Here is a 22,890-nt window from a genome sequence, read left to right as displayed (position 1 = left end):
CATGTTCCTGGCCCAGGCCAAGCTGTATATTCAGGGGCGAGCCCGGAACTTCCCTGACGACCGCACCAAGGTGCACTTTTTGATTAGTTTGTTAAAGGACCAGGCGGCCAAGTGGGCGTTGCCGCTACTCAGGCAAGACTCCCCCTTGCTGGCAGACTATACGGGGTTTTGCAATCATTTGGAGGCCGCGTTCGGCAATCCCCAGAAAGGGAGTCAAGCCAACCGGGCGATTCGGCGTTTGAAACAGGGCAAGTCCACGGTGGCCGCATATACCACGGAGTTTCGGCTGCTGGCACAGGACTTGACCTGGAATGATTCGGCACTGCGGGACCAGTATCTCGAGGGGCTTTCAGACGAGGTACTGGACCAGTTGGCCACAATGGAACGCCCCACCACGCTAGACACTCTCATTCAACGGTGTCTACAAATAGACGATCGGTTGGAGGATCGTCGTCAGGCCCGGGGTCGCCGACACTTCCAGTTCACGGCACCAGCTTTTTCCAGCAGCCCCACGGTCACAACTGATTTAACGGAGGAGCCTATGCAGCTCGGGGCAGTGCGGCCACGCCTTTCCCCTGCAGAGAAGGCGCGGCGTCGGGAGGGAAATCTCTGTCTTTACTGTGGCGGAAGTGGACACTTCGCTCGGTCTTGTCCAGAGAAACGCCAGCCGCAGGGAAACCGCCAACCCCAGTAGCTGATGGCCCTAGCTACCGGGGGTCCCAAACAGCACAGAATGGGGCCGCACCAATTGAATTACAACACCTTATGGTTCCGGTACATCTATACCCTCCAGGAGGGCCATGGATTCTTACCCATGCTCTAGTGGATTCAGGGGCAACCCGCTCTTATATGGACGCTGCTTTTGCTGCCCAGCATCGGGTGCCACTTCGGAACAAGCCAGAACCGGTACAGGTGGAGGCAATCGACGGACGGCCACTGCGTTCGGGCGCCGTCACTCAAGAGACCCAGCCCCTGGTCCTGTGCCTCCAGCAGCACCGTGAGATGCGAACTCTGGATATTGCTTCCATGCCCCGGTTCCCCCTGGTGCTTGGGATGGACTGGCTAGAGGCTCACAATGTGCAGATTGACTGGGTCAAACGGACTGTACACTTCCCAGACCCCAATTCTCCTGCTGAGACTGAGATGCTAGCAGCTGCGCCCACTGAGGAGGCGGCTGCGACGCTCCCCGCTGAGTACCGGGACTATCACGACGTGTTCGAGGAACGGGGGGCAGACCAGCTGCCGCCGCATCGGTCCTTTGACTGCGGCATAGACCTCCAGCCCGGAGCGCCTCTACCGGTGAGTCGCTTATACTCGTTAACAGAGCCAGAGCGCGAGGCTTTGCAGGACTTCTTGCGCAAGAACCTGGAGCGTGGGTTCATTAGACCCTCTACCTCGCCCACTGCTGCACCAGTGCTCTTTGTTAAAAAGAAATGTGGGGAGCTCCGCCTTTGCCATGATTACCGGGCCCTGAACAAAATTACCATCCCGGACCGGTACCCCTTGCCCCTTATTTCGGAGTTACTGGAGCGGGTGCAAGGGGCGCAGGTGTTCACCAAGCTAGACCTCCGGGGAGCCTACAATTTGATTCGGATCCGCGCCGGGGATGAGTGGAAGACAGCATTCGGGACCCGGTACGGACAGTTTGAATACCTGGTTATGCCCTTTGGTTTGTGCAACGCGCCTGCTGTGTTCCAACGGTACATCAACCACGTGTTCCAGGACTTGCTAGACAAGTACGTGGTGGTGTACTTGGATGACATTCTGGTTTACTCCCGTGACCCGGCGTGCCACGAGGGCCATGTCCGGACCGTGCTGCAGCGCTTGCGCGAGCATCGTCTGTATGCAAAGCTCAGCAAGTGCGAGTTCCATCAGCAGTCAGTGGACTTCCTGGGTCATCGACTCTCACCAGGTGGGGTGCAAATGGATCCTGGGAAGGTGGCAGCGGTTCGAGAATGGGCGGCACCTCGGAACCGCAAGGACCTACAGCGTTTCCTGGGGTTCGCCAACTATTACCGGACCTTCATTGCGGATTATGCTCACCGCACCACCCCGTTGACCCGGCTTCTGCGCCCCAAGACGCCGTTTTCCTGGGACAAGGAGGCGGAGGAGGCATTTCAAGGGTTGAAGGCCTGTTTCCAGAGAGCGCCAATCTTGCAACATCCGGATCCTTCTCGACCCTTTGTGGTAGAGACTGACGCCTCCAGTACGGCTCTCGGTGCCGTCTTGTCTCAGCAGCACGGACCGGAAGCGCCACTCTTACCCTGCGCCTTCTATTCCCGCCAGCTCCTTCCAGCGGAGCGTAACTATACCGTGTGGGAGCGGGAACTGCTGGCCATCAAGGTGGCCTTTGAGGTTTGGCGCCACCATCTTGAAGGAGCAAGACACCCGGTGGAGGTGAGAACCGACCACCGGAACCTGGAATACCTCCAGACCACCCGCAAGCTGAACCAAAGGCAGATCCGGTGGGCGTTGTTCTTTTCCCGGTTCCAGTTCCGGATCCGCTACATCCCTAGCTCCCAAAACCAGAAGGCGGATGCCCTGTCCCGGAAACCTGAAGACAACGCAGACACGGTTCAGCAAGCAGCACCCACCACGATCCTACCACCAGCTGCGTTCCTGGCCACCCAGGAGGTCGAGCCACTGCAGGCTCGGGTGCGGGAACAGCAGCGGGTCGACGCTTGGGCCCAGGAACGACTCCGGGAACTGGCCGAAGGATCATGCCCTCAGTATCCAGGGCTGGTCTCGCATCAGGGTCTTCTGCTGCACTACGGGCGCCTGTACATCCCACCAGGGCCGCTGCGGGCTGAGGTTCTCCGGATGACCCATGACGCTCCAGCGGCGGGGCACTTTGGGCGGTATCGGACCACCCATCTGGTAAGCCGTGAGTTTTGGTGGCCCCGTTTGAAGGCTGACGTGGCTCGCTACGTCGCTGGTTGTGACGTCTGCAGGCGGGCCAAGGGGCCTACCGGGCGACCCCCCGGCCTCCTTCAGCCGTTGCCGGTTCCACCACGTCCTTGGCACACAGTTTCTCTAGACTTTGTAGTGGAGTTACCCCCGTCTCGTGGCTGCACCTGCCTTCTAGTTTTCTCCGACCACTTCACGAAGATGGTGCACTGTGCCCCCTGCCCATCCATACCCTCAGCTAAGGAAACCGCGCAGCTGTACCTTCAGCATGTCTTCCGCCTGCATGGCCTACCTGAGCGTGTAGTATCCGACCGCGGCGTTCAGTTCACGTCCCGGTTTTGGCGTGCTTTGCACCAGGCCCTCGGAACAGAGGTCTGTCTCTCATCTGCTTACCACCCACAGACTGATGGCCAGACGGAACGGGCGAACGCGGTACTGGAACAGTACCTCCGGTGTTACTGCAGCTACCAGCAGGACGACTGGGTCGACCACCTAGCATTGGCGGAGTTCGCTTATAACAACGCGGTGAATGCGTCCACCCAGCAGACCCCGTTCCAAGCCAGTTATGGCCTTCATCCACGGTTGTTTCCGGATGTGCTGCCGGCATCTACGGTCCCTGCGGTGACAGAGTGGCTTCAGGAGCTCCAGTCCCAGCAACAGCTGTTGATGGAGCAGCTGCACCAGGCCAAGGAGGCGTACAAGGTCCAGGCCGACCGCCACCGCCAGGTGGGGCCGGAACTTCACGTCGGTGACTTGGTATGGCTTTCCACTCGCCACCTCCACCCTTCTCGACCTTCGCGGAAGCTGGACGCCCGGTTCACCGGCCCGTTCCCTATCGTGGACCAGGTCTCGCCTGTGGCATTCCGTCTCCGGTTGCCAGCAAACCTGAAGGTTCACCCGGTATTCCACAGGTCCCTTCTGAGTCCGGTGGCCCCACCCGACGAGTTCCACCCGGACCGTCCCCGACCGCAGCCAGTCTTGGTGCAGGGAGAGCCTGAGTACGAGGTGGAACGCATTCTGGACTCCCGATACCGCAGGGGAAGGCTGCAGTATCTCATTGACTGGAAGGGGTATGGGCCAGAGGACCGTTCCTGGGAACCAGCGGTCAACGTCCACGCACCTGCCTGCATCCGGGAGTTTCATGCAGCGTACCCCAGCAAGCCGGGTCCGGGCCCTCAAGTGAGGGGGGGGGGCCTGGGAGGGGGGATGGTGTGATGGCCTGGGATTCCGAGTCTGAGAGTGATCCGGAGGAATCCCAGCCGGCGCAGGAGTCCCCGCCTCCAGGGCCGGCTGAACTGGGGCAAGGCCTAGTTGCTGAGGAAACTCAAGAGCAGGCACCAGGTGAAATCATTCAGGCCCCAGAGGTGCTGGAAGACTCAGTGGCTACAGGTGAGCCGCCCCCGGGGCCCAGTAACCCTTCGGCCTCTCCTGATCTGCAGAGGCTTAGGGCAGAGAGGCGAAGGGAACTGGTGTCTCCCAGGAGGAGTGCTCGCCTTAAGGCCAAGAGAGGCGGGGCTTCTGGGGGCCGGGACCGCCCCCGGCCTTAGAAGAAGATAAAGGTCAGGCAGCCCGGTCCCAGGTTGCGGGAGCAACGTCGTTGTGAAGTATCTGCTTTACCCAGTCCTTGTTCGGCACTCCCAGTGTGCCTGTTCCTCGCCCGGCTTCCTGCTTCTGCCTTACCAGTGTTCCTGTTCCCCGCCTGGACTCCTGCTTCTGCCTTACCAGTGTTCCTGTTCCCCGCCTGGACTCCTGCTTCTACCCTACCAGTGTTCCGGTTCCTCGCCTGGCTTCCTGCTTCTGCCCTACCATCGTTCCTGCTACCCCGCCCGGCTCCCTGTTGATCTTGGCCTACGGTAATAGTACCTCATCCCCCCTGGGACCAGCACAGTTTGCTCCCGCCATACCCGCACTCCCCCTTCGTTGGGGTGCGTTCGGGAAGAGCCAGAGGCCATGGCTGACCAGGCGGCTGCACTGGTGGATTTGGCCCAGAGGAACCAGACCTTGACTCACACCGTGCAGCAGCTCAGTGACGCGGTTGTGGCACTTCAGCAACGCTTGGAAGCCCTACCGGCTCCTGGGGCCGACGCCCCGGCTCCTGGCAAGTACCCAGTGGCTTTGCCTGAGAAATTTGATGGAGCCCCGGCCAGCTTTCCCATGTTCCTGGCCCAGGCCAAGCTGTATATTCAGGGGCGAGCCCGGAACTTCCCTGACGACCGCACCAAGGTGCACTTTTTGATTAGTTTGTTAAAGGACCAGGCGGCCAAGTGGGCGTTGCCGCTACTCAGGCAAGACTCCCCCTTGCTGGCAGACTATACGGGGTTTTGCAATCATTTGGAGGCCGCGTTCGGCAATCCCCAGAAAGGGAGTCAAGCCAACCGGGCGATTCGGCGTTTGAAACAGGGCAAGTCCACGGTGGCCGCATATACCACGGAGTTTCGGCTGCTGGCACAGGACTTGACCTGGAATGATTCGGCACTGCGGGACCAGTATCTCGAGGGGCTTTCAGACGAGGTACTGGACCAGTTGGCCACAATGGAACGCCCCACCACGCTAGACACTCTCATTCAACGGTGTCTACAAATAGACGATCGGTTGGAGGATCGTCGTCAGGCCCGGGGTCGCCGACACTTCCAGTTCACGGCACCAGCTTTTTCCAGCAGCCCCACGGTCACAACTGATTTAACGGAGGAGCCTATGCAGCTCGGGGCAGTGCGGCCACGCCTTTCCCCTGCAGAGAAGGCGCGGCGTCGGGAGGGAAATCTCTGTCTTTACAGTGGCGGAAGTGGACACTTCGCTCGGTCTTGTCCAGAGAAACGCCAGCCGCAGGGAAACCGCCAACCCCAGTAGCTGATGGCCCTAGCTACCGGGGGTCCCAAACAGCACAGAATGGGGCCGCACCAATTGAATTACAACACCTTATGGTTCCGGTACATCTATACCCTCCAGGAGGGCCATGGATTCTTACCCATGCTCTAGTGGATTCAGGGGCAACCCGCTCTTATATGGACGCTGCTTTTGCTGCCCAGCATCGGGTGCCACTTCGGAACAAGCCAGAACCGGTACAGGTGGAGGCAATCGACGGACGGCCACTGCGTTCGGGCGCCGTCACTCAAGAGACCCAGCCCCTGGTCCTGTGCCTCCAGCAGCACCGTGAGATGCGAACTCTGGATATTGCTTCCATGCCCCGGTTCCCCCTGGTGCTTGGGATGGACTGGCTAGAGGCTCACAATGTGCAGATTGACTGGGTCAAACGGACTGTACACTTCCCAGACCCCAATTCTCCTGCTGAGACTGAGATGCTAGCAGCTGCGCCCACTGAGGAGGCGGCTGCGACGCTCCCCGCTGAGTACCGGGACTATCACGACGTGTTCGAGGAACGGGGGGCAGACCAGCTGCCGCCGCATCGGTCCTTTGACTGCGGCATAGACCTCCAGCCCGGAGCGCCTCTACCGGTGAGTCGCTTATACTCGTTAACAGAGCCAGAGCGCGAGGCTTTGCAGGACTTCTTGCGCAAGAACCTGGAGCGTGGGTTCATTAGACCCTCTACCTCGCCCACTGCTGCACCAGTGCTCTTTGTTAAAAAGAAATGTGGGGAGCTCCGCCTTTGCCATGATTACCGGGCCCTGAACAAAATTACCATCCCGGACCGGTACCCCTTGCCCCTTATTTCGGAGTTACTGGAGCGGGTGCAAGGGGCGCAGGTGTTCACCAAGCTAGACCTCCGGGGAGCCTACAATTTGATTCGGATCCGCGCCGGGGATGAGTGGAAGACAGCATTCGGGACCCGGTACGGACAGTTTGAATACCTGGTTATGCCCTTTGGTTTGTGCAACGCGCCTGCTGTGTTCCAACGGTACATCAACCACGTGTTCCAGGACTTGCTAGACAAGTACGTGGTGGTGTACTTGGATGACATTCTGGTTTACTCCCGTGACCCGGCGTGCCACGAGGGCCATGTCCGGACCGTGCTGCAGCGCTTGCGCGAGCATCGTCTGTATGCAAAGCTCAGCAAGTGCGAGTTCCATCAGCAGTCAGTGGACTTCCTGGGTCATCGACTCTCACCAGGTGGGGTGCAAATGGATCCTGGGAAGGTGGCAGCGGTTCGAGAATGGGCGGCACCTCGGAACCGCAAGGACCTACAGCGTTTCCTGGGGTTCGCCAACTATTACCGGACCTTCATTGCGGATTATGCTCACCGCACCACCCCGTTGACCCGGCTTCTGCGCCCCAAGACGCCGTTTTCCTGGGACAAGGAGGCGGAGGAGGCATTTCAAGGGTTGAAGGCCTGTTTCCAGAGAGCGCCAATCTTGCAACATCCGGATCCTTCTCGACCCTTTGTGGTAGAGACTGACGCCTCCAGTACGGCTCTCGGTGCCGTCTTGTCTCAGCAGCACGGACCGGAAGCGCCACTCTTACCCTGCGCCTTCTATTCCCGCCAGCTCCTTCCAGCGGAGCGTAACTATACCGTGTGGGAGCGGGAACTGCTGGCCATCAAGGTGGCCTTTGAGGTTTGGCGCCACCATCTTGAAGGAGCAAGACACCCGGTGGAGGTGAGAACCGACCACCGGAACCTGGAATACCTCCAGACCACCCGCAAGCTGAACCAAAGGCAGATCCGGTGGGCGTTGTTCTTTTCCCGGTTCCAGTTCCGGATCCGCTACATCCCTAGCTCCCAAAACCAGAAGGCGGATGCCCTGTCCCGGAAACCTGAAGACAACGCAGACACGGTTCAGCAAGCAGCACCCACCACGATCCTACCACCAGCTGCGTTCCTGGCCACCCAGGAGGTCGAGCCACTGCAGGCTCGGGTGCGGGAACAGCAGCGGGTCGACGCTTGGGCCCAGGAACGACTCCGGGAACTGGCCGAAGGATCATGCCCTCAGTATCCAGGGCTGGTCTCGCATCAGGGTCTTCTGCTGCACTACGGGCGCCTGTACATCCCACCAGGGCCGCTGCGGGCTGAGGTTCTCCGGATGACCCATGACGCTCCAGCGGCGGGGCACTTTGGGCGGTATCGGACCACCCATCTGGTAAGCCGTGAGTTTTGGTGGCCCCGTTTGAAGGCTGACGTGGCTCGCTACGTCGCTGGTTGTGACGTCTGCAGGCGGGCCAAGGGGCCTACCGGGCGACCCCCCGGCCTCCTTCAGCCGTTGCCGGTTCCACCACGTCCTTGGCACACAGTTTCTCTAGACTTTGTAGTGGAGTTACCCCCGTCTCGTGGCTGCACCTGCCTTCTAGTTTTCTCCGACCACTTCACGAAGATGGTGCACTGTGCCCCCTGCCCATCCATACCCTCAGCTAAGGAAACCGCGCAGCTGTACCTTCAGCATGTCTTCCGCCTGCATGGCCTACCTGAGCGTGTAGTATCCGACCGCGGCGTTCAGTTCACGTCCCGGTTTTGGCGTGCTTTGCACCAGGCCCTCGGAACAGAGGTCTGTCTCTCATCTGCTTACCACCCACAGACTGATGGCCAGACGGAACGGGCGAACGCGGTACTGGAACAGTACCTCCGGTGTTACTGCAGCTACCAGCAGGACGACTGGGTCGACCACCTAGCATTGGCGGAGTTCGCTTATAACAACGCGGTGAATGCGTCCACCCAGCAGACCCCGTTCCAAGCCAGTTATGGCCTTCATCCACGGTTGTTTCCGGATGTGCTGCCGGCATCTACGGTCCCTGCGGTGACAGAGTGGCTTCAGGAGCTCCAGTCCCAGCAACAGCTGTTGATGGAGCAGCTGCACCAGGCCAAGGAGGCGTACAAGGTCCAGGCCGACCGCCACCGCCAGGTGGGGCCGGAACTTCACGTCGGTGACTTGGTATGGCTTTCCACTCGCCACCTCCACCCTTCTCGACCTTCGCGGAAGCTGGACGCCCGGTTCACCGGCCCGTTCCCTATCGTGGACCAGGTCTCGCCTGTGGCATTCCGTCTCCGGTTGCCAGCAAACCTGAAGGTTCACCCGGTATTCCACAGGTCCCTTCTGAGTCCGGTGGCCCCACCCGACGAGTTCCACCCGGACCGTCCCCGACCGCAGCCAGTCTTGGTGCAGGGAGAGCCTGAGTACGAGGTGGAACGCATTCTGGACTCCCGATACCGCAGGGGAAGGCTGCAGTATCTCATTGACTGGAAGGGGTATGGGCCAGAGGACCGTTCCTGGGAACCAGCGGTCAACGTCCACGCACCTGCCTGCATCCGGGAGTTTCATGCAGCGTACCCCAGCAAGCCGGGTCCGGGCCCTCAAGTGAGGGGGGGGGCCTGGGAGGGGGGATGGTGTGATGGCCTGGGATTCCGAGTCTGAGAGTGATCCGGAGGAATCCCAGCCGGCGCAGGAGTCCCCGCCTCCAGGGCCGGCTGAACTGGGGCAAGGCCTAGTTGCTGAGGAAACTCAAGAGCAGGCACCAGGTGAAATCATTCAGGCCCCAGAGGTGCTGGAAGACTCAGTGGCTACAGGTGAGCCGCCCCCGGGGCCCAGTAACCCTTCGGCCTCTCCTGATCTGCAGAGGCTTAGGGCAGAGAGGCGAAGGGAACTGGTGTCTCCCAGGAGGAGTGCTCGCCTTAAGGCCAAGAGAGGCGGGGCTTCTGGGGGCCGGGACCGCCCCCGGCCTTAGAAGAAGATAAAGGTCAGGCAGCCCGGTCCCAGGTTGCGGGAGCAACGTCGTTGTGAAGTATCTGCTTTACCCAGTCCTTGTTCGGCACTCCCAGTGTGCCTGTTCCTCGCCCGGCTTCCTGCTTCTGCCTTACCAGTGTTCCTGTTCCCCGCCTGGACTCCTGCTTCTGCCTTACCAGTGTTCCTGTTCCCCGCCTGGACTCCTGCTTCTACCCTACCAGTGTTCCAGTTCCTCGCCTGGCTTCCTGCTTCTGCCCTACCATCGTTCCTGCTACCCCGCCCGGCTCCCTGTTGATCTTGGCCTACGGTAATAGTACCTCATCCCCCCTGGGACCAGCACATTTACTCTTTCCGGTCAGAGGCGGGACAGAAGGAGAGCGGGGCCACCTCCTAGGATGAGTATTTTCTGTTGCGGAGTGGGATGGGCCACTCCGACCGGAAATGCCTGGAGGGAGCGAGGCAAAGCCCCAGAACAGGAGAACGGGCTGGCGGTGTGAGGGTTGGGAAGGAGTGAGAGAGCGCAGCTGACTGCCTCGGAGACTCCTGCCCGGAGAAGCAGGTAAGGGGCGGTGGTGAAGGGGGAGTACAAAAAAATCATCATCATAACAACAACAGTTAATTATCATGAATTATTGTTATGGGGTGCTGGTACTTCTATTCTCCTTCTCTCTCAGCTACTCCTCACAACTTTTTTTTTTATTCCTCTCCCGTCATTTCTATCACATCCTAGAAGGTGCCTTTGCTCCTCCTCCTCTCCCCCATGCCAGGAGAGGGGTGCTCTCGTTATATATGGCTGTTTCTCTCCTGACTAGAGATGGGAAGGCCTGGGGGGAAACCGGGGAAAATGGGGAAAACCCCCAGGTATTTTCTGTTTTTTTCCAAAGCCGCTTTTTTCCGGAAAAATTGAAAAAAAGTTTGACATAGGTTGAATATTCCACACACTCTTTCCCCCCAATTTTTCCACCCCCCCGGCCTTCCAGCACCCACACTTTGGTGCCCCGTGCCAACTGACACCAGGCAGGTGCTCTCACTGTACTCTTTCTGGGTGCTGCTCAAAACATTTTCGTTAGGGCCAGCCCATCTGAACACGTAGAAGCTGCATGTGATTTACTTCCTTTTAACCACTGCTGACTTTAAAGATCTTTTGAATACTCTTAAATACCTGCTTTTAACTGTGTTTTATCAATCATTTTAATATTCTGTTGTATATGTTTGTAAACTGTTTAGAAAGCTCTCTTACCATCATGCAGTTTATAATAAAGGTAAAGGGACCCCTGACCATTAGGTCCAGTCGTGGCCGACTCTGGGCTTGCGGCGCTCATCTCGCTTTACTGGCCGAGGGAGCCGGCGTACAGCTTCCGGGACATGTGGCCGGCATGAGTAAGCCGCTTCTGGCGAACCAGAGCAGCGCACAGAAATGCCGTTTACCTTCCCGCCAGAGCGGTACCTATTGATCTACAGTCGTACCTTGGGTTACATACGCTTCAGGTTACAGACTCCGCTAACCCAGAAATAGTACCTCGGGTTAAGAACTTTGCTTCAGGATGAGAACAGAAATCGTGCTCCGGCGGTGCGGCAGCAGCGGGAGGCCCCATTAGCTAAAGTGGTGCTTCAGGTTAAGAACAGTTTCAGGTTAAGAACAGACCTCTGGAACAAATTAAGTGCTTAACCCAAGGTACCACTGTACTTGCACTTTGACATTCTTTCAAACTGCTAGGTGGGCAGGAGCAGGGACGGAGCAACGGGAGCTCACCCCGTCGCAGGGATTTGAACCGCCGACCTTCTGATCGGCAAGTCCTAGGCTCTGTGCCACCCGCGTCCGGTTTATAATATATAATAACAAATTCAATAAAAAAACCACATACACGCCTTTTCCTTTCAAAGTTTAAGCCGTAGTGCAGCATACTATTCAGTAACTGGATGTTGGTTACTTCTTGGCCTGGCATTCAGAAAAATTGCCTTATGCTTTGTGCTGCCTGTGGTCAAGTTGAGATGGAAAGACCTGGGGGGAAACAGGGGGAAAAACAGGTGTCCCCCCCCCATTTTCCCCCAAAGCCTTTTTTTTTTGAAGTCCATGAGAAAAATGACAAAGAGGAAGAGGAAGAAGAAATGGAAAAGGATAGCAGTAGTTCAGAAAATGAGATAGAATAAACTGTATATGTTGTTTCTTCTGGTTTTGTTTTTGTTTTGGATTTTGTTTTGGATAATTTTTTTAAGCACTACTCAAAGGGTAGACCTTCTATGGAGCTTAAATATTGAGGTGGACCTTAACTTTATTTGCTGTTGGTTCTAAGGGGCAAATCTGATTATTTTTAATGTTGATGGTTTCTTGCTTTTTTTGTTGCTTTTGAGGAAAAGGGGTTGGTTACCTGTTTTATTGCAAGCATAATACTTTTATCTACACTGTGTTTTATGCAATTTGTAAAACTACTCCACACTGAACTTTTTTCAATTTTTCCCCCGGGAAAAAACAGAGGGAAAACGTTTTTTTCTCGTGGCTTCAAAATTTCCGGAAATTTTACATCTCTACTCCTGACGGACACGCAGAGACCCCGTCCCCCCACTGCATGTGTTTGACTTTTTGCCCTTCACCATGGGCGTAGCCAGGATTTATGGGGGGGTGTGCGGAACCTCATCTAAGTATTTTGTATGGACTTACTTGATTTAGGGGGACAGCTGCCCCCCTTAGCTGTGCCTTGTTGCCTCGACCATCCACGTGCTACCACTTCTTGGAAACTGGCCCCCTCGGGAAGGCTGGCTCCTCTTTCCAGGCCGGTGACCTACCCTGGCTGGCATCCTGGCAGACCAGAGAGATCTTGATAGGCGACACCTCCCTGATGAAAGGTACACACCCCCTTCCCCCTTGCATAGCAGCAGGAGAAAGAAAACAGTCAGAAAGTAGACTATTTCATCTCTACTTTATTCATGACTGTACACTGTACAAAAAGCATGTCTGCTCACTCAGTCTCCTCCGAGCAACTGCGTTAGACTTCCTCGACACAAACAACAGGAAGGTCGCATATTAGACAGAGAACAAATCCCTGAGAATTGCTTGGAACATCCTGTCCCACGGTTAGACCCATCATGTGATGTAAACATCGAACTGCTTGTTCGCAGCTGCGTAGTACTCATATCCCAACAGGCTACGCCCATGCCCTCAACGGACATATTTTCTCACCTCATTTGTTCTCCATGCAACTCAGTTTCCCCCTCACAGCAGGCACACAGGAGCCCCCTTTCTGCATTTTCTTCCCATATGCTGTACTTTATGCTGTACTTTTGTACTTTTGTACTGTTTTATTGTTGTTAGCCGCCCTGAGCCCGGCTTCGGCTGGGGAGGGCGGGATATAAATAAAATTTATTATTATTATTATATGATTGTTTTCCCCGCTAAACAGCACAGAAGAGTCTCCCCGCCATTTTTTAAATCTCTCTTGCGTGCTCGCACACACACAAAAACAACAACACCCCATGCATTTGCTGCTTCCCTTCTAATACACACCTGGGGAGAGCCCCCAAATATGTGACTTTCCTTCTTGATCTGCACACACACAGGAGAGGGTTCTTGTGTGTTTGACCTCCTATGACACATACTTCAACCCACCAGAGAACTGCCCATTTATATTTCCCCACCCCCATCCCCACTGCAACCACCTAGGCTGAAATAATTTCCTGGTAGAGCATATACAGTATTTCACATGCAGAAGGTCCCAGTTTAAATCCCCAGCATCTCCAGATGGCCCTGGAAATGTCCTCTGTGTGAAACTCTGGATGGTTGCTGCTAGTCTGTGTAAACAGTGGTCTGAATTGGTTTAAAAGAGAGCCTGATGGGACAGGCTATGACCCTGTCACTTGCTGGGGATTGGAGTGGGGAGCGTTTTAGATAGTATCCTAAATACAGAGCTATATTGTATCGTTGCACAATTGGGGTTTTTATACTGTAACTTAAGCATGCAAGGGCGTCTACTTGAATAAAACATTGGGGGGGGGGCAGGTTAGCCCCACCACCAATCTTAGCAACGGTAGTACTTAGTGCTGGTGAAGGTTTATTCCCTCCTCACCCCACTTTTTATCCACCAAACAGCTCTGTGAGATTGACTGGTCTCAGAAACAGTGACCGATCCAGGGTTACTCTGAATTTTTAAAGTTAAAAAGGGACTTGAATCCATTTCTCCCCATCTGGTTGCCTCCACCCCTCCCCCCAAAAAAAATCAACAAGGGTTGGCTGGCTGCAAAACTATGCATTTGCCTGCTTGGGCATATTTTTAGAAGCCCTCTTATTTCTGTGACAGTAAATTGTTTCAAATTGCTTTTAAATAATTGTGTTTTAACTGTTGTAACAGTCCATGGACCTTGGATGAATGAATAACAATAATAGTCATTCCATTGGGGTCTCTATGCGGGTTGTCTCATTTGACAAAATGATTGGCTTTTGTAAGATCCTTCAATTGGAACATCTTTATTTAATTGCTCTGACTCTTTTAATAATATTGGAAGGTCGAACTCTTGAAGAGTCTCCTGAGAAGAAACATCAGGTAGATGCAAGTTTTTCTTTTGGCCATGTAGCTGTTCTTGCCGAGCAGGAAATATTTGCACAGCAGTTTCTTGCTCACCATTCTCTAGAAGTTCTTGTGCCAGATATTTAAGGTTTGCAGATTCCTGATGCTCGCTGCTGTGGTGTGATTTGTATAACGTGCGCAGGTCTACTTCATAGTCCACACAGCCTGTATGCATATGTGGTGTAAGTTCTTTCATGTCACCATTATGGTCTGTCTGATGTTCATCCAGGACTATATTCAGAGTCTCTCTTAACAAATTCTCTCTATCTGAGCCAAGTTGAATTAGTGGATCAAGTCTTCCTGATGGTTCATCCACTGATGAACATGTGTGAGGATTCCAAGGTCAGCATAGAGGCAAAGGAGCAGCATGATACTATGTTATGAGCCTTTGTGCCTGTCAGTGGGAAGTTTTCCCTAAGTCCCATAGCTTCCACACTATCTGCAGCATCTTTGTTTTGTTGGTCCATCTTCTGTTCTAAGGACCGTTTATTCTGAATCTTTTTTGAAGTCTGGGGAGAGTCTTGTAAGTCTACTTACTGACTCCCTCAACTGAGTCATAGTCCCCTTTTTCTGTGAGGTATGTAAATCTGGTCTTGTTGCTATGGAGACGGAGCCTCTGTTCCTCTGGCTTTGCTGTTCTTGGCTGAGCTCTTTATCTCACCAAGGTCATTGCTTAAACTCCAGCTCTGGAGGGGAGGTGTGGGGGTGGGCTGAAAAAACCAGCTGCTCTGCTGTTTTTTCTACAGCAGACCAGCAGACAATTTGCTTTGCAGCTCTTGCAAACAGTAGCACAATGGAATCAGATTTCTTCTTCCTGCGTATCTAAAGGCTTCTTGCAGAGTGCCTTAAGCTCAACAACCTGGTAACAGGTTTTCAGCTTTTGTGCTTGCTCTTAGGGATGTTGCCCTTGCTGGAGATTTTAGTCGCAACATTGCAACAGGAAATCTAAACTTGGTTGCAAGGTGGCGCTATTGAATTGCAAAAAGCACGTGTTCGTTTTGAACCCTGGGCCGAATGTACCTCTCGACCCCAAGGAGTTGGCTCCAATGAGTGATACCCAAGTGAATGTGATATGGACATCAGTGCTTCTGGAGATGTAAGCCTTTGTAGTTTTCAGTGGTGCCCTCAGGGAAGTGGTTCAGTGTAGCTAATACTCTGCCCTCCAACATTCCACATCCTCACCCGTTCTCCAGCAGCCGCTATGAGCTACCCAAGGGAGGGGGTTGGTGGCGGCGGCAATGGCCATGGAGAGTCTACAGGATGCTCCGTCACCGCCGCAGCTCAGGACAAGTGCCGGCTCCTCCCTGAGTTTGGTGGCGGCAGCACTGACATGGGGAAACAGGGACATTCCCAGATCAAATCAGAAGCCAGGATGGCTTTTGTAATTCTGGGACTCTCCCTGGAAAATAGGGATACTTGAAGGGTGTGCAAGGGTATGCAATACTGAGAAAGTTGGGCCAATGGTCCTCAGCAGCACAAAGCAACTTCCTATGTCCTCTCTGTCACTTATACTTCCAAACAGACAAGTATATGAAATTGAGCCCCAGTCCTGACTTGGTTTCTAGGTTGCTCCCCGCTGCCTCTGAGTATATTCCTCTGCTACTGCATTCCCACCAGCCTCTGTCTGGGCTCTGACCCTCCTAACTACCCCCATAGCAGCAGAGCCTGTCTCTCCCCCTCCCCTTCACCACCCTCTCAAGTCCCCTACGTGGGAAGCAGAATGCCTTCCAAATGTTGGTGTGGGACTCTGGGAGAAAAAGGGGGCCACTGCCTCCATACAAGGCAAGTGAGTGTTACTGTGGCACCTATAAAATTCCTGTGAAGCAGTGAGGTGGCTGCTCCTGTGTTCACCATCTGGATGACCCCTGGAAGATTGAAAGAGCAGGTGTGGAGTGGACAGTGGCAGCAGTAGCAGGATACTCTTGGTGATGGGCTCTGGGAAGCCATTCTGGGATGCTCTGCATGTTGTCTCTTCTCTGTACACTGCCCAAAGCAAAGGCTGAGTTTATTGCTGAGGTGCTTCTGACTAACGAGGTTCTTTAGTCGGCTCCATAGATTTTGGATTGGGTTAAGGCATGGGTAGGCAAACTAAGGCCCCGGGGCCAGATCCGGCCCAATCACCTTCTAAATCTGGCCCACAGGTGGTCCGGGAATCAGCATGTTTTTACATGAGTCGAATGTGTCCTTTTATTTAAAATGCATCTCTGGCTTATTTATGGGGCATAGGAATGCATTAATTACTTTTTTTCAAAATATAGTCTGGCCCCCCACAAGGTCTGAGGGACAGTGGACCAGCCACCTGCTGAAAAAGTTTGCTGAGCCCTGGGTTAAGGTCTCTAGGCTATGTATTTTGGGGCATTTACATTCCCATTAATGATGCAAATTCTGCTCACACCTTTTGCTGTCACACAACCCCTGATCATAACACTAACTGGGTGTTTCATGGTAGGTGTAATGCAAGTAGGATGTAAATCTCCTCTGATTCTTCTCAAATATTTCATGCCATCACTACTAAGCAAAGAGATTTTGGTTTCATCACTCCAAATAGCACTGTCCCATTGTTCCGCTGTCCAGTTAACATGGGTTTTAGCCCAGTTTAATCTTTTCAACCTTTGTTTGAGAGATAACAATGCCTTTTTTTTAAACAATGGTGACAGGGAGCAGCTGCCGAGACCACATAACACCAGTCTTGAAAGACCTACATTGGCTCCCAGTACGTTTCCAAGCACAATTCAAAGTGTTGGTGCTGACCTTGAAAGGCCTAAACGGCCTCGGTCCAGGATACCTGAAGGAGCATCTCCACCCCCATCGTTCTGCCCGGACACTGAGGTCCAGCCCAGAGGGCCTTCTGGCAGTTCCCTCACTGTGAGAAGCCAAGTTACAGGGAACTAGGCAGAGGGCCTTCTCAGTAGTGGTGCCCTCCCTGTGGAACACCCTTCCATCAGATGTCAAAGAAATAAACAACTATCTGACATTTAGAAGACACCTGAAGGCAGCCCTGTTTAGGGAAGTTTTTAATGACTGATGTTTTAATGTATTTTTAATCTTTTGTTGGAAGCCTCCCTGAGTGTCTGGGGAAACCCAGCCAGATGGGCGGGGTAGAAATAATAAATTATTATTATTATTCCATGCAATTCTAGCATTTAGACCATATTCCTTCAATCTGCGCTGAACAGTGCTAGCAGTCAACTTCACATTACGTTGCGCCATGTCATCTTGTATACACCCAGATGATTTTCTTCTGTCACGTAGGTACAGTCTCTCAGTTCTTCTATTGTCACTTGCTGTTGTGCACCTTTTCCTGCCTTTACCAGTCTGATTTTGTAGTGACTAAGTCTCCTTCTTGTTGTTTAGTCGTTTAGTCGTGTCCGACTCTTCGTGACCCCCTGGACCAGAGCACTCCAGGCACTTCTGTCCTCCACTGCCTCCCGCAGTTTGGTCAAACTCATGCTGGTAGCTTCGAGAACACCATCCAACCATCTCATCCTCTGTCGTCCCCTTCTCCTTGTCTAAGTCTCCTTACACCTCATCAAAAATTTAGGAATGCCACCTTTGGTTAAGTTTCCACCATTTTTTATTCTAATTTCTTCATAACTGTTCACTTGATAGTACTATTTTACACCACTTTCTGGGTGACCAGTCAACTCTTTGTGCCATTCCTTTAATTTTATTACATTTTACAAGCTCACTAAATGAAAGAACACACAAAAAAATAATCAACTTGATAGCAATCACATAAAAACACTGACAAATGTCCTCCTCTCAGCTCCAGTACATAACATCAATAGCTGAATCCTCCTCCTTCTTCTTTGGCAATCACTCGTAGCCGAGTAAGATTATCTTCCATAAACACGGATTTAACAATGAGTCCGTAAGTGACTATGGAAGCCAATTCTGGACCCATAAGTCCTTCCACAGTGGGGACATTGGTTTCCCGGCGGGAGTTGATCACAGTGTGGATTTGCCAAGCATGCCTTCCTCTTAGCACGTTTCTCCCTTGCGACCTGAGTTCGAGTGTCTTCAAAGCCCAGGACACCTTTGGTAAAGGCTGTTCTCCAATTGGAGCGCTTGCAGGCCAGTGTTTCCCAGATGTCTGCGTTTATACTACTTTTTAAAGATTTGCCTTGAGACAGTCTTCAAACCTCTTTTCTTGACCACCAGCATTACGCTTTCCATTTTTAAGTTCAGAATAGAGTAGTAGCTTTGGAAGACGATAATCAAGCATCCACACAACATGACCAGTCCAACGAAGTTGATGTTGAAGAATTATTGCTTCAAGACTGGTGATCTTTGCTTCTTCCAGTACACTGATATTAGTTCTCCTGTCTTCCCAAGTGATGTGTAAAATTTTTCGGAGACACTGTTGATGCTATCTAAACACTCATGCTCATTGGCTACCTTCCAATGAAGGAAAGCTGCAGCATATCAACCTAAGCAAGTTGTGCTTCCTTTTTCTGGTTATTTGGCTATAACCTTTGATAGAATACAGATAATTGAACAAACTTTCTTGTATTACATTCTTCATAAAATTATCTTTCCATTGATATATAATTTTATATATATATGTGCTTGTAAAAAATAAACATCCTGTGGTCGTCATAGTGCAGGGTTCACTAACCCATAACCCTTCCTGGACTACAACTCCCACCATAGGAAACCTAGGAAGCTGTCTTATACTGAATCAGACCTTTGGTCCATCTAGCCAAGTATTGTCTACACTGACTGGCAGCAGCTCTCCAGGGTTTCAGGCAGGGTTACCTGGCAGTTTTACCTGGAGATGTTGGAGATTGAACCTGGGACCTTCTGCATGCAAAGCATGTGCTCTAACCACTGAGATACAGCCCTTTCCTACCATTGGCCATGCTGACTGGGGCTAATGGATACTGGATTCCCAGCAACAGTGTTAGAAACTGGGATAGGAAAGCTAGGAGCCATGTGGCTTCTGGGACCTAGGTTGTGGGTGCCAAAACAAAATGTCTAGGTGCCATTTTTTTTTTTTTTTTACTGCCGTGCCACCCCGCAGAACACCTGATTTGATTTCAGGAATATTGGGGGAGAAGCAAAAAGGTTACAGATGGTGAATAAATGAGGCTGTATTAAATAATTCAGAAGTAGTAACCAAAGGGAAGGCGATTCTAAGATAACAATTTGAACTTAATCTCAACAAAGACGTAGATGCAAATGTGGTGTGGGACACAGGCACGGTGGTCATGAAGGGGATATATGATCCAACAGAATGCATACCAAAAAATAAGAGAGGCAATTATTCAAGGTATTTTAAAGGAACTAACAAAAAGAAAGAAAGAGATTAGTAAGAAATCAGATAATAGAGTCAGAACAAGAGATAAAAATATTACAAACACAATACTCTGTTAATTAACCAAGACATAGAATCAGGTGGTCTGCAGAGTCTTCTGCAGCCACGCTAACCCACAAAACACCTGATTCTCCCAGAGGCGCTGCATCAGAGAAAAGAGGCATCTTGGGTGGCGCCCGGACATCTCCATCCAATCACAAAAGGCCGGTTGCCAGTTGCAAAATGCGATTGGCGCCCGGTTAATTTCGAACGCTGCTATTATGGTGCTTGTTGATATATGGCAGGCATGTCCAACTTCAAGTAGCCTGTGATCTACATCTACCATCCATTATGAAAAACTGGCAGTGACCTACCACACTCTTCCATTGGCATTCTTCAACTGTGAGAACAGGATGCTGGACTCGGTGGGTACTTAGCCTGAGCCAACAGGCTCTTCTTATGTTCTATTTTCTCCACCACTTAGGCTGGGTTCAAACATCATTACCTTGGAGGTGTGAGAGATACAGCAGCAATGCTCCTTCCCACTTCACCCCAGAAAGCCCAGGGAAGAGCCCATGCTGTGGCTTCCCACTGTGCCACAGTTTGACCCACTTTCCTGAGGTTTAGGCTTGCTGTGGGGGGAGGTGACCTTCTCTGGCCAGCTCCTATAGCACCAAGATAACTTGAAGGATTTTAAAAACACTAAAAAGAGGAGTAAAAGCTGAGATGCAATACTAGTTCCTGAATGATATTAAGATAACTCCTTGGTTGCCCATTACCTATCAGTGCCCTGAGATAGCAGGAGCAAAGGTATGCTTCATTTCTGCCAGGAAGTGTGCCATGCCTTGAGGCAGAATCCCCAGCCTGCTGCCACCCAGCTGCTTGGGAGCACAATACTCACCAGCCAGTGTCCTGCCTGGAGGAAGGCTGCCTTAAGGCAGAAGTGCACAAGCTACAAAGGTTTCCGTGAGTGCATTAAATAAAGACATTTGCAAGTCTGAGAGACCCACTCTGACTCTTGGAACGGACTGCCTGGGTGAAGCACTTTGACAGGGAACTGTCAGATAAGACTTGCTGTAAAGTGGGGACTTTATTGGATACAACTTTTGAGATTCTGCAGAAATAACACTGTTGCAACTAAAAGACTGATAGATTTTTTTTCTTTAGAAACTCTTTTCCTCTGAGGGCTTTTGGACTCTTTGTTTCCTTTGCTCATTGGATATATTGATGCTCCCTCTAGAGGACTGAAGGCAACAGTTGCAACATAGACTGTTAAAAACAAAGTCACTGGATTTTTCCATTAAACCTGTTCCTGTGGGAACGACCTTGGGACATGAGCGGCCCTGTAGATGAGATAGCAACAAGATCCAAAGCTAAAGCTGCACAAAAGAAAAGGGGCTCTCTATCAGGACTATTGCCAACAGGCGCAGCTGGACAGGAAAAAGGAATATCTGCATTCATGGATTCAGTGACACAGGCATTGCTTAAAATAAATGAATCTTTAGAAAATCTGACTAAGCAGAGTACGGAAAATACGAAACAATTGACAGAACTCACAGCAAAATTAGATTTAAACACCAAAAGCATCACATCTAATACAGAGACCATAAACAAATTGGTGCAAGAAAACGCTACTATCAGGAAAATTGCGGAAGAAGCTAAATTTACTGCAGAATCCACACAGGGAAACTTAGTACCGGTTTGTAAGAAGCTTGACCAGCATGAGGCGACCTTGTCTTTGTGGGAAATGCAGCGCAAGGAGAAGAATTTGAGACTTAGACTTGTTCCAGAGAGTGAAGGGGACAGTCTAGTGGACTTTCTCACAAAAGAACTTTCGGAATTTTGGCAGGTGAACCTAGAGGAAGAAGAATTTGAGATAACAACTGCCTTCAGATTGGGCAGAAGGCAAGGTAGGAAGATCCCAAGGGATTGCCTGATAACTTTGAGATCCAAAGAGGAAAGAGACAAAATATTAAACTTGCATTACCAGAAAACTCTTCAGATCGAAAACGCTACTGTGCAAATCTATAGGGACATCCCAAAATATATTCTAGAGGTAAGAACCTACTTCAAGAACTTGGTTGACCTGCTGAAAAAGAACAACATACCTTTCAGGTGGGAATATCCACAAGGTCTGTCCTTTAATTTCAAAGGAAAGAAAGTCAAGATAAGAACAGTACAAGATAAAGAACAATTCCTGGACAGATACGAGGAGGACTTGGTGAAAGGAGTGCTGAACTCGACATCTGACACAGACTTGGGAAACCTGACATTTGGGCTTAAGTCACCAACGGAAGAAGAACAGCCGCAGGGTGCGGCTGGAGGAAACTAACCAACAATGTCTCTGCGATTCCTAACCTGGAATTGTAACGGATTGAACCTTCCCAGAAAAAGGCGTGAAGTTTTTCATATTTTGAAAAGAGAACAATTGGATGTGATTTGTCTACAAGAAACCCATGTGACAAGGGCACATAGAAGATTACTTATAAACAAAAGATTAGGACAAGAGTTTATTTCATCAGATAAAGTCAAGAAAAGAGGCGTGGTGATTTATGTAAAAGAGAAACTGGACCCAAAACTGATTTTTAAAGATGAACATGGAAGAATTTTGGCAATTGAAATACAAATCCAAGGAGAAAAGTTTTTGATAGTTGGCATATATGCACCAAATGAAGGGAAGGCAGAATTTTACAAGAAATTGCATGAGACATTGATGGACTTTTTGGATTATAAGGTGATTCTTTTAGGAGATATGAACAGTGTCGTTTCTACAAATATGGACAAAGCACAAAGACAGGTGATTTCAAAGGATGGGAGATTACCTAAGATATTTTTTGAAATGACTGAAAATATGGACTTGATTGACATTTGGAGAACAAGAAACCCTCTCGAGAGAGAGGGGACATTCTTTTCAGAGTCACAGATGACATGGACAAGAATAGATCAAATATGGATTACTAGTGGAATGGCTCCAAAGATTAAAAAAGTGGAAATCTGCCCAAAGACATGCTCCGACCATAACGCGGTAAAGATGGAAATGAAGGTAACAACAACTGGTTCCTTTAGATGGAGAATGAATGACACCCTTTTTAGAGATCCAGAAGTTTACAAAAAGGCCCAAAAAACTTTGAGGGACTATTTTGAGATAAATTTGAGGACAGAGGTGGAGAAAAGAGTGATCTGGGACGCAAGCAAGGCCGTGATGCGAGGTTTCCTAATACAGCAGAATTCCTTAAAAAGGAGGAAACAAAATGAGAAGAAAGACAGGATTCTGGATAAAATTAAAGAAGGCGAAAAGAAACTGAGGTCGAAACCAAAGTCTCATGAGATTTTGAGAGAAATTAAGTTTTACCAGATGCAGTATATGGAATTGTTGAATCAGGAGATAGAATGGAAAATTAAGCAAATGAGACAAAGGACATTTGAATCAGCAGATAAATGTGGGAAACTTCTATCATGGCAACTGAAGAAGAGACAGAAACTGAAAACGGTCACAAGTTTGGAGGTGGATGGAAAGAATATC

At 51.3% G+C, this 22,890-nt stretch overlaps 1 protein-coding gene across 1 annotated transcript in view; it reads left to right on the top strand.

The window, feature by feature from the left end:
- Positions 1–9,931: 9,931 nt before the first annotated feature.
- Positions 9,932–22,890, top strand: part of LOC309333156 (putative helicase senataxin) — a gene marked incomplete at its 3' end in the record, with an annotated part of 138,795 nt that continues 125,836 nt past the window's right edge. The window contains exon 1 of the mRNA XM_081846559.1: positions 9,932–10,071. The remainder of the gene's footprint in view (positions 10,072–22,890) is intronic.

Source organism: Podarcis erhardii, assembly GCF_964252035.2.
Source record: "Podarcis erhardii genome assembly, chromosome: W".
Classification (NCBI taxonomy): domain Eukaryota; kingdom Metazoa; phylum Chordata; class Lepidosauria; order Squamata; family Lacertidae; genus Podarcis; species Podarcis erhardii.
The sequence above is the reverse complement of the archived record's forward strand: the minus strand, read 5'-3'. Positions and strand labels throughout refer to the sequence as shown.